The following is an 11,211-nucleotide window of genomic DNA, read 5'->3' as shown; positions in this document are numbered from 1 at the left end:
TGATGGCCCAAGACAATAGGGATATTGTGGTCCCTGTGAACCCAAATATAGGTACTGCAACATCTAGAGTGAGGGATTTCAATAGGATGAAACCTCTGGAATTCTAAGGTTCTAGGGTTGAGGAAGATATTCAAGAGTTCATTGATGAGGTCTACAACGTGTTGCTATTATGGGAGTTACTCCAGTGGAGAAGGTGGAATTGACTATTTATCAAATTAAGGGTGTGGCTAAAATATTGTTGAATGAATGGAAGGAAGCAAGACAGGTAGAGGCGGGCTCCTAGAATGGGAAAGGTTCAAGTCTTCTTTCCATGCTAGGTTCTTTCCCCATGAGATGAGGGTGGCATAAGTGCTTGAGTTAATAAATCTCCGACAAGGGAACGTGAGTGTGAAAAAAGATGTTTTGAGGTTCACTCAATTGTCAAGGTACGCTCCTACTATAGTTGTTGACTCTAGGGCAAGTATAAGCAAGTTCGTTTTGGGTTTGTCCGAATTGGTGGTGAAAAAATATCATACAACTATGCTGGTCCACGACATTGACAATTCTCATCTCATCGTTTATGCCCAACAAATTGAAGAGGAGAAACATAAGGAGAGGTCTAAGGAGACAAAAAGGGCTAGAACTAGTGATGGTAATTTCTCTTATGCAATGTTCGATGGACATGGTCATTCTAGATTTCTACAATGATTTTCCAGGAAAGGTTCCTCCAATGCTCCTAAGTTCAACAAAGAAAGGGTGTCTAACCCTAAACCTCAAGGAGGTGGTAATGGGGCTTCATTGCCAAATTGTGTAAAGTGTGGAAGAAAGCAATATGGAAAATGTCTAGGAGGTTCCACTGCATGTTTTGGTTGTTGTAAGATGGACCACAAGATAAGAGATTGTCCTTTAGTTGTTAAGAATGAGGTAGATGGTCATCGTAGTGCTCAACCCTATCCTTCATCCGGTCCAAGTTGTACGGGTTCTAATGATCCCAAGCAAAAGAGGTTCTATGCACTTCAGACTCGTGGTGAACAAGAGGGTTCTCCCGATGTGGTTACCAATATGTATAAAGTCTTTCAACTTAATGTTTATTCTTTAATTGATCTCAGTGCTAACTGGTCTTATGTGACGCCATATGTGGCTATGAGGTTTGATGTACTTTCTGATGTGTTGCTATATCTTTTTTCTTTCTCTACTCATGTTGGTGATTCTATTGTGGCTAAGAGGGTCTATAGAAAGTGTCCCGTATCCTTGTCCCATAGAGTTACTCCTGTTGATTTGGTAGAGTTTGATATGCTAGATTTTGATGTTATCCTTGGTATGGATTGGCTGCACTCTTGTTATTCTTCTATTGATTGTAAAACCCGTGTAGTTAAGTTTCAATTTCATGATGAGTCTATCCTAGAGTTGAAAAGCTGAAATTTTATGCCTAAGAGTCAGTTTATGTCTTTTCTTAAAGATAGTAGGATGATTTCTAAAGGTTGAATGTACCATGTGGCTAGGGTGAATGATATGAATTTCAAAACCCCTACTCTTGAGTCAGTCCCCGTTGTTAATGACTTTCCGGAAGTGTTCCCAGATGATCTACCCGCTATTCCTCCAGAAAGGAAAATAGATGTCAATACTGGCCTTCTTCCAAATACAAATCCGATTTCTCTTCCTCCTTATCAAATGGGTTCGATAGAATTTAAGGAATTAAAAGAGTAGTTGAAAGATTTGTTGGATAAGATTTTCATCCGACCGAGTATCTCTTCATGGGGTGCTCCTATTTTGTTTGTAAAGAAGAAAGATGGTTCACTTCGTATGCGTATTGACTATCGGCAATTCAACAGGGTAACCATTAAGAATAAGTATCATTTTCCAAGGATAGATGATTTGTTTGACCAACTCCAAGGAGTGAGTTACTTTTCCATGATTGATCTTAGATCGGGTTATCACCAATTGAGGGTTGTAACACTCTCTAAACTAGTAGACTAATCTAGAGTTTAGTGTGAGGGTTCAAGCCAAGGACATCGAGCAAGGGCCAAGGACAAGAGGGCATGAGGCAAGGGAAAGGGGCCAAGGCTGTCCAACCTTCCCCAAGCACTGCCCCCATCTTAAACACCATCACCACGGCCATTGGTAGGGACGACGACCCTTGGTATGATCCATGGTGGCTAGGATTAGCTCCCCATGGACTGCCCAAAGTTGTCTCACCTTTATGAGCTACTTCACGGCTAGTGGTGAAGACCACGACTCGTGGGAATGCTCGTGGTGATGCCTTCATTTCTTGGATGCCAATGCAAGGTGGCCTAGCTACTGGTAAAAGGACCACTAGCAGGACCACGGTCAATGGTGAAGACAATGGATCGTGAGGCCTGGGCTGTAGGCAGCCAAGTGAGGAACCATTTGGGAAATTTCGGTTTAATTTGAAATAAGGTGAGGTCATTTTATGTACACTTAGGACCCCTATATAAGTGATTTTTACCTTTTAAACTCACCATTCATGACATTCTTTCCAAAACCCCAAAAGAATCCCAAAGTTCATCCTCTCAAATATTTCTCTCTCTCGAACATGAAGAAAAAGAAAAAAGGTGGAGATACGGTCAAAATCAAGTCTCCACTCCTCAAGCATTTGTGGACGTTTTGATCGAGGTATGATGACTTTTTCATCCATGGAGCCCCCATTTTCCCCCTAATTTAGAAGAACAATTCTCCAATTTTAGTCAGGGTTTCTTCTAATGTTATGGGTATTGATCCAATTGAGTCGATTATGATTAATTAATAGGATTACATGTGTTTTAGGCTAAATTTACATGTACCAGTGCCTAACCCATGTCTCTAATAACAAAATTGATGTAAATGGGTTTTAAGCCATGAAAGGGGAAATTGAAGATTTATATGTAATCTTCTAGAATTGATTAAATACATTGTAGATATCTTGAGATTTAAGAATATATAGACATGAATTGATTGTGATTAAGGTATGCATGATGAATAATGACATGTAGTGCTTGAGATTGAGGCTATATGATGAAGTATGATTACGTTGCTTGATATTGAAGCATATATACATGAACTTACTTAAGAGTAAAGTATATGAATTTGAATTGAATGAAATAAAGTATATAAGATGAATTATGAGTTGTAGGCTATGATGATTAGAATTGTCTTGAGACTAAGGCATGTATCATGAATGATAACTAATAGGGTTTTTAGACTAAATCTAAAATGATGAATTATGATGCCTAGGGCTTTGAGTGTAGAGTTATATGAAGAATGTTGATTTGTAGATAGGATTGTTGTGGAAGGAGTTAACCATATTGATCTATATTATGAATGTATGATATTATGCATATTCTTATAGAATCTATGTAAATGCTTTAAGAACACATTGAGAGTTAAGTGTTGTTTATTATGATATTGTTGTTGTGTTGATTGAAAGGCTATTCTCATGAACACATAATAAACATGGTGTGAAAGGTTTTCGCACATAGAATGATGCTAGGTTAAAAGGCTTTCTCACCTAATTGAATTAAAGGCTAAAGAGCAATCATAAATAGATCATGGATGGTGATGGTTGCTCGTGCATGGTATAACGAGTTAAGTTAATGATGTACCTTGAATCGGTAAGCCAAGGGAACCCTTTCATGAGTAACTAAACTGACTATAAAATGACATGAGGCTTGAGGTGATTCCCCAAGACCTTCATATGAGAAGGATGTGTGGTGAGTTCCCATATTCCTAAATTAGTAAACTAGAGATGATAAACATGAGGTGATTACCCATGTCATGTGATTAGGAGTGTGAGGTGACTACCCTTAATCTACAACTCATAACGCAAGGCAAGAGGTGATTATCCATTAGCCTTTATAGTTGATCATGCAGGCGAATACCTACGATCCTTATAAAATGATGTGGAGGCTAACACCTATATCATATCAAGTTGGAAATGGAGGCGAATACCTATGATCCTTGTAAAATCACTACACCATTTTATGCCTACGGCCACCCCAGTAAAGTGTAGCCTAAACTAGCAAAAAGTGTGGCCTTTGATAAAAGGCTACACTTTTGGACTTTAAGCAACACTTTTCCAGGGGTGCCCAAAAGCAACGTTACCTTAGAGTTTAGGCAACACTTTTCAAGTGTTGCCTTATCAGCTACACTTAAAAGCGTAGCCTAAAAGGCAAAATGGCAACGCTTTTATGTACCTTAAATAGCAACATTTTTATCTCATACAACTACACTTTTAAGCGTGGCCTTAGCTTCCCTATTGCCCACGATTTGTAAGTGTTGCCTTTTCTATCTAATGTATGACAACAATTTTAAAGTGTTGCCTTTTCTATATAATGTATGACAACACTTTTAAGTGTAGTCCTTGCCCATGTGCATACCACAATTTACAGTCCTATGGCTACACTTTTAAGTGTGGTAATATCATTTTGGCTATAAACATATTTAGATGCCACAATTTTTACTTTAAAAGCTACAATATTGTTTTATTATAAATAAGCATTAAATTAGCTAATAAATAATTCAAATGTATAGATTTGCAATAAACATCAAAAAACAATGTCTTGTACTACAAAAACTTATAAAGGAATACTCTATGTACTAGCAATAAATTTCACAAAACCAAATATAATATAATAAAACTTCTACAATAGTTCAAAAACTCTTCATCATCTGCCTCAATTCATTGAATTGATTTCCGACCTTCATTCAAATTTGATTGCCAACACTTTCCTACACATTCAAAATAAAATTCAAAATCAGAAACAAACCATGTTCAACAAATCAAACATTAGAAAGAAACTATGTTCATTATTTTCATCTTCTGATTCCTCATTATAAAAATCACTTCTTACGAGTCAATTCTCACATACCATATGAAATGGAGCATAGTACAAACCAAGTACAAAAATTAAGACTTCCCAAAGCTAAGATTGTAAGTAACACTACCAAAAACTAAAATTGTGTTTCAATAAAAGAAATATGTTGCTCTAATCTCAAACTAGCTAGCTTAACCTGACCAAACCAAACCAACTTATCTAATAAAAAAGTTCGACATTATTTAAACTTGGCAACATTCATTCTTTCTTTGTTCCATTAACCTGGAATAATGAAGGCACAACAAGAACGAAATACATCTAACAGAGAATATATATGATACATGAAGCACTCTATATTAAACATTCAATAGAAATACGAGGTCTCAGAAAATAGCAGATTCCACAAAATATCAAGATATTTTCATCATTTTGAATGACTCTTAACTTGAAACAATGGAGAGACTTAATTGGAAGCCTCAACAGAATTTGGTGAACATAATATGCCCCTATTTATGATAACAATGCCTCTTTTTCTTTACCATATAGTCCATAATTAACTTCTACACATATATATAGCCCAAATATAAGCCAAAGCAATTAACTTTTTGCTTTGATTACACTGGTACCCTCTTGTAAGACCCAACCTATGTACAGAACCAACACCACAAAAATAGTTCAACTAAAGTGATATAATTAGTCCAATAACTAAATTATCTTACTACTGCAACCAAGAACTGGGAAAAATTAAAAGAATTCAGCGACGACGACCAAGAACTGAAAAATAAATGTCATCCCCTCTTAGAAAACTGTCCAGAGTGACTGTAACAAGAATTGAAAAAAAAACTGACATCTCCTTACACCCGCACTCGCAATAGAAGAAAAAGATGAAGGAGGACGAGGAGGAGGATAAGACATACCTGAAACAAGACAGTGGAGTCACACTCTCTGCAATATGATAATAACATGTCTGAATAAAACACACCACTAATCATCCCTTGATGTTCGTCCGTCTTTTCTTCCTTTAGGCACGTTCCAGTAAGGTCCGCCTGACTTTTCATTTTTTGTGTAGTCAGCAATGAATGATCCATTTTCTTTTTGTGAATTAGCCTGTAATGAGTATTATCAAATGTTGTTGGTGAAGGATCATTGTTTTTCCTGTGTTTTTTGCCCTGTTTTTGAGTGGACATATGCCCTTCAAGCTTGCTGCAAATGATGGGCGTAGTGTAGGATGGATGTCATGTGTGGCGTTGAAGTTGTATATACAGTTCATAAATGATAAGAAATAGGTAAATCCTAGAGTGTGTGCACCTGCAAGACAAAGAAAATGTATAGTCGTATCAGATGTAAGTTGACTGACCATTTAAGGAATTAACTCGTGAAATTTTTTGGAGCATTTGTTATGCTGACCTAAGAGAGCCACTAAGTCGTCTAGTGAGAGACCTCTTTGATTGAAGCTTTGTTGGAGTTGAGAAATGTTGAATGTAGGCTTTGGAAGCAGTGTTGTTTCACTAGCTCTTGATATTCATCCGTCTTTTCTTCCTTTAGGCACGTTCCAGTAAGGTCCGCCTAACTGAAAAAACAACTAGGAATAAGATTTTAGAATATAGTATTTGTGACACTCTCGGCAAATCCACATCATAGAACACTAGAGAGATGTTGAGTATATAAAGAAATACATCCTAAAGACACATTTTAAAGACATGTTGGACTAGGCCTATAACAGACAAATATCACTTGTGAGATGATCTGTTACAATATTGTTATAGTCTACACTTTAGTACTAACATCTTCAATTGATTTTGGACTTTGTTAACATTTATATATATCTACACTTGTAGTACAATAATTTCTTAGCAGGGGATATGTACTTACTAATAAAATTGCATCTCTTGCAGCAAACACAAAAATATCAGCGCAAGAGACTACGGCAGGACATATAGCTTCAGCTGCTCTCTTTGCGCCATAAATAACATAGTATCCGTGCAAAGAACCATTTGTATCATGAGTACTGCTCTATTTGTATCGGAGGAGGTGAGTCTTTCCCTACTCGAAGGAGAATCGATGAACCAGCTGCAACATTGATTAAGCTTATCCCAGATGCAATAGCTGCGGTGTTCTCTGCTCCATCAAATGAGGTACCTGTTATTCCAGAGATTATAGCACTTTCTGCTATGTAAACTATAGGTTGTTGCAACACTAGACAAGTAACTACTCTTACACCGAACAATAGGATCTTGGGCAACAAAAAGTAATTGGTATTTATGGGAAACATAACTCTTAGTGGTTGTCTTTCATATGTATGCTAATAAGATCTCACAACAACTAACTACAATGAAATTTATTTACCGAAACTGTAAATCTATTTCTATATGTACTCCAGATTAGACTCTTTCGGTAAATTAAAATGCTAAATCTGGGAGAAAAGAAACAAAACAATTACATGATCAGTAACAAACTACATTTTTGCAACGTTGTATCTAGGACAAAGTATATTGTAGATACAAATCACATAAAAAATAATCTAGAACAATTTCATCTATTCCTTTAATTAGTTACTTCAGCGTAATTCTTCCTTCATTTATATTTGACAAAAACTTATTGTTGATGCTGGAGCTATGCCTCATCTTGCTAATATACTGAAGAGGCACACAGATGCTTTGAACTCTTGAGCAGTCAATTGTGTTATTCACTGGGCAGTTGATAAAATCATTCAAATGAGAGGTGCCTCACACCCTCAACTCACAAACAACATGACTTAATCAATGTGAAAATAGAAAATTCCTAATACATTTACACAGTTTCAGATAAACTCCTAATACATTCTTACTCATACTAAGCACAAATAATTTAGAAGCCAACAAAATGAAGCACAAACATTTCAAAACTCAATCTAAAGCACAACTCAAGAACACCTGACCAATTTAAATGCACACCGAGTTTATACCATGCGTAACATACCAAAATTGAAATTCTTAAAATATAAAGATTACTTAGAGCTAAAATAGCATCAAACGTTCAAAAATGTAAAAAATGAAGAGATACTCATAAAAATTATATTTTTTGAATACCAGCAACATGGCGATACTGATGAACAAGAAGACAACTGACCTGTATGATAAAAGTGACTAAATTTATCTCTGTTGCCAGATCTTTTATCTGCTCTCGTATAGATTTGGATTCCGACAAACGATGTCAGTTCTCTTCGAACTTTTTCTCCAGTTATTCGAATGAACGCAAAGAAGGATTATAAAAATCACCACCTATCTCAGACGAAGGAGTGACAATGGTGAATTTTTCGGTGGAAATGAGAAGAGGAGGCAGTAGGATTTAGGGTTTTATTTCAAAGAGTAGCGATTTGGGCAAAGTAACAATGAGGCTTGTGGATTAGATTTATTTGTACTGAAAGTTTTTTTATTTTTCTTTTCATTTTTATTTTTAAAGTTAAATTGTGTGTTGATTTTTAAAGAAGTTCTTTTTTTTGGAAAATTAGAAATTGGAGGGAGAGTTAAATATGTTGGAGGGAATATAATATTTTTGAGAAAATTTTAGGAAAACTACAAGGCAACACTTGTTAAATGTTGTTTTTATATTTATAAAAATAGAACACTTTAATAGTGTAGTCATATGTGTAAATAAATGTTGCTAATTATATCATGATATCACAACGCTTAAAAAGTGTAGTCTATACCACTAAAGAGCACACTTTGCAAGTGTTGCCAATATTGTTGTGGCCAAAAGCTAACAACTAAGGCTACGCTTCAAAAGTGTACCCAAAAATGTTTTAGGCAACACTTTACAAGTGTTGTCCAGATTTAGTGTTGTCTTAGGCCTAAAATGGTGTAGTAAATGTTGTGGAGGTGAATACCTATATCATATAATGGTGGGGCATGGAGGCGAATACCTATGATTTCGTAAAATGGTCATAGAGGTGAATACCTAGGACTATACAAGTAAGGCAAGAGGTGAATACCCATTAGCCTTATAATAGACATAGAGAGGTGAGTCCCTATTTCTTCAAAGTAATTCAAGATTAATGTGAATTATGTCATGATGAATGCAATGTTTGTATTGTTGCTAGAATGGTCTTCCATGACACGTATGGCTAGAAGTTAATCCCCATGTCTATAAAAGGTAAGTCAAAGATGATAATTATAGATGATGTGTTTAAATGAGGGCTTAAGGTTGCCTACATTGATGAGTAAGACTAGTGAAAGATTATGCATGTCTTGGTTAAGTATGACTTGAGGTTACTTTATGGACTATTCCATATATTCTGATGACTGATGTCCATTGACTATGCTTATGACTTATGTTGTTATCTCTTATGCTTATAGAGTACGTCTTATGTTGACTAATGCTTAAGTTATGCTTATATTGATGATTTATGCTAGCCATCATATTTAGTACATGTTTGTACTAACGCATACTTTTGCCGATATTCTTATAAAATGTAGGGTCCGATGATATTGACTTCAATCCTCATGTCTAGGTTCATAGTAGAGCAAAAAGAGATGTTTTGGTTAGTCCTCATAGCATTCGAGGGTTTTACCACCATGTCCTTATGTCTTTCATTTTATGTTGAGAACTATTGTATGGGATATGTCCCAAAGATATTCATGTTTTAGATGGTTTGAAACAAGTGTAATAGACTTCTGCTTCGTTTTATTAAACTTTGATATTATGAAAAATGTTTTAAATTTTTGCTCATTTCTATTATCCTATTATAGGATATTCTAAGGGGCTTGTATGAGGCCTCTCGGGGTCTTGTACGCCTTGTTACATCTAGTGGGTACCCCTGGGTCGTGACAAGGGTGAAGGAAGATGATATTCCGAAAATGGCTTACATAACTCGGTATGGTCATTCTGAGTTTTTTGGTGATGTCATTTTGTTTAACTAATCCTCCGATGACATTTATGGATTTGATGAATAGAGTGTTTACACAATACCTTGATATGTTCGTAATTGTATTCATTGATGATATATTGATTTATTCGATAAGTGAGGCTGATCATATAAATCATTTGAGGATTGTGTTGCAAATTCTCAAGGATCAACAAACCTTTGCGAAGTTAAGCAAATGTGAGTTTTGGCTAGGGTATGTGTCTTTTCTTGGTCATATTGTTTAAAGTGAGGGTATTGAGGTAAATCCTATTAATACGCTCAAATTACACCTCCTTAAAGATGTATAAGCAATAATTGTCAAATAAAGAACCCAACTGGTAGGTTGGGGTCGATCCCACGAGGAATATGTTTTAGACTTAAACTTAACTCATTATTATATCCGTTTAGTCAAGTTATTTCTGAGACAAGTAAAGGGGGGGGGGGAGTTGTGAAACAAATAACTGATTATTTTCAAGTAACAAGTGATCAAGATTTGAACTTTGTTGTTATGAATGAGAGAGAGAAACTAGGGTGTATGTGTTCCCCATAAGCTCTTAACACGGTAAACCTAATAACAATAATCCTTTCCTAGTGTATCACATACCAAGTGGTAAGTTATGTATCCCTAAGTGCTTGGTTTTCCGAATAGGAAATTTCACCCCGAACCTTGGTCCGACAATGTGTGTATAATTTACTAACCCTTAGCTTTACCTCAAATTAGACATCACATCAATATATGGCTTAGTTTTCACCCTCGCACCAATTGACATTAGACAATTAGATAGTATCACACTAAATCTGTGTTGATAATTTTTTTCTTATTCACTACCTCCTTGGTCCGGCAAGTAGCAACAAGGTGCGTTCTAACGTTGTCCACCGTTAAACATACTTCTAAATGAAAGAATTACAATCACATGCATCAACACTAGTCAAGAAGTATTTAGTTATTATTCATACTTTGTTAATTGCTCATGGTTTTAACAACCCTATTTAGGGTATGAAGTTTACATACCCTATTTAGAAAAAACATTGTCCTAAACAAAAAGGAAATGAATTAAGGAAATAAATAGCTGGACGTGGCTTCGATCGACTAGACTGACCTACCGACCGTGGATCGACCTACGGTCTGTAGGTCTCTTCCATAGCTCAGGACATAGACTTTTTCTCAGAAGCTGGAACCTTCAAATTTCAGAGACAAACGACGCACGTGTAGTATGGACCATAGGTTGACCTACGGTCCGTGGATTGCCTTTTGTGGCTCCACACTTAGAACTTTTCCTAAGGTACTGGAACTCAAAATCTCTGAATCAATCGAAGGTTATGGAGGACGGCCCGTGGGTTGACCTACGATCCGTCACTTTCTTCCATAGTTCCACACTTGGTCAGATTTCTCTGAAGATCATTCCACGCCAGCCCAATGATGGACTGTGACTGGATCTACGCTCCGTAGGTCACTTCCCTGGGTGGCCACTTCTGCAGAATTTCAGCTGTCTCTCTATCGATATCGTCCAAGTCTATTTTCTTGCAAATATAGCACAA

At 36.2% G+C, this 11,211-nt stretch overlaps 1 long non-coding RNA gene across 2 annotated transcripts; it reads right to left on the bottom strand.

Annotated features, from left to right (window-relative positions):
• Positions 1 to 4,619: 4,619 nt before the first annotated feature.
• LOC107062640 (uncharacterized) lies at positions 4,620 to 8,161 on the bottom strand. 2 transcript variants are annotated; one of them, XR_001474769.1, is made up of 5 exons: positions 7,899 to 8,161; positions 6,663 to 6,929; positions 6,198 to 6,360; positions 5,708 to 6,098; positions 4,620 to 4,704 (listed from the first exon to the last, which is right to left on the bottom strand). It is a non-coding gene; the product is annotated as an uncharacterized lncRNA (long non-coding RNA). The 2 variants fall into 2 exon arrangements; XR_001474770.1 differs by having other exon boundaries at positions 6,663 to 6,908.
• Positions 8,162 to 11,211: the final 3,050 nt, after the last annotated feature.

The sequence above is a fragment of the Solanum tuberosum genome, unplaced genomic scaffold (assembly GCF_000226075.1).
Source record: "Solanum tuberosum cultivar DM 1-3 516 R44 unplaced genomic scaffold, SolTub_3.0 scf00254, whole genome shotgun sequence".
Lineage (NCBI taxonomy): Eukaryota > Viridiplantae > Streptophyta > Magnoliopsida > Solanales > Solanaceae > Solanum > Solanum tuberosum.
The sequence above is the reverse complement of the archived record's forward strand: the minus strand, read 5'-3'. Positions and strand labels throughout refer to the sequence as shown.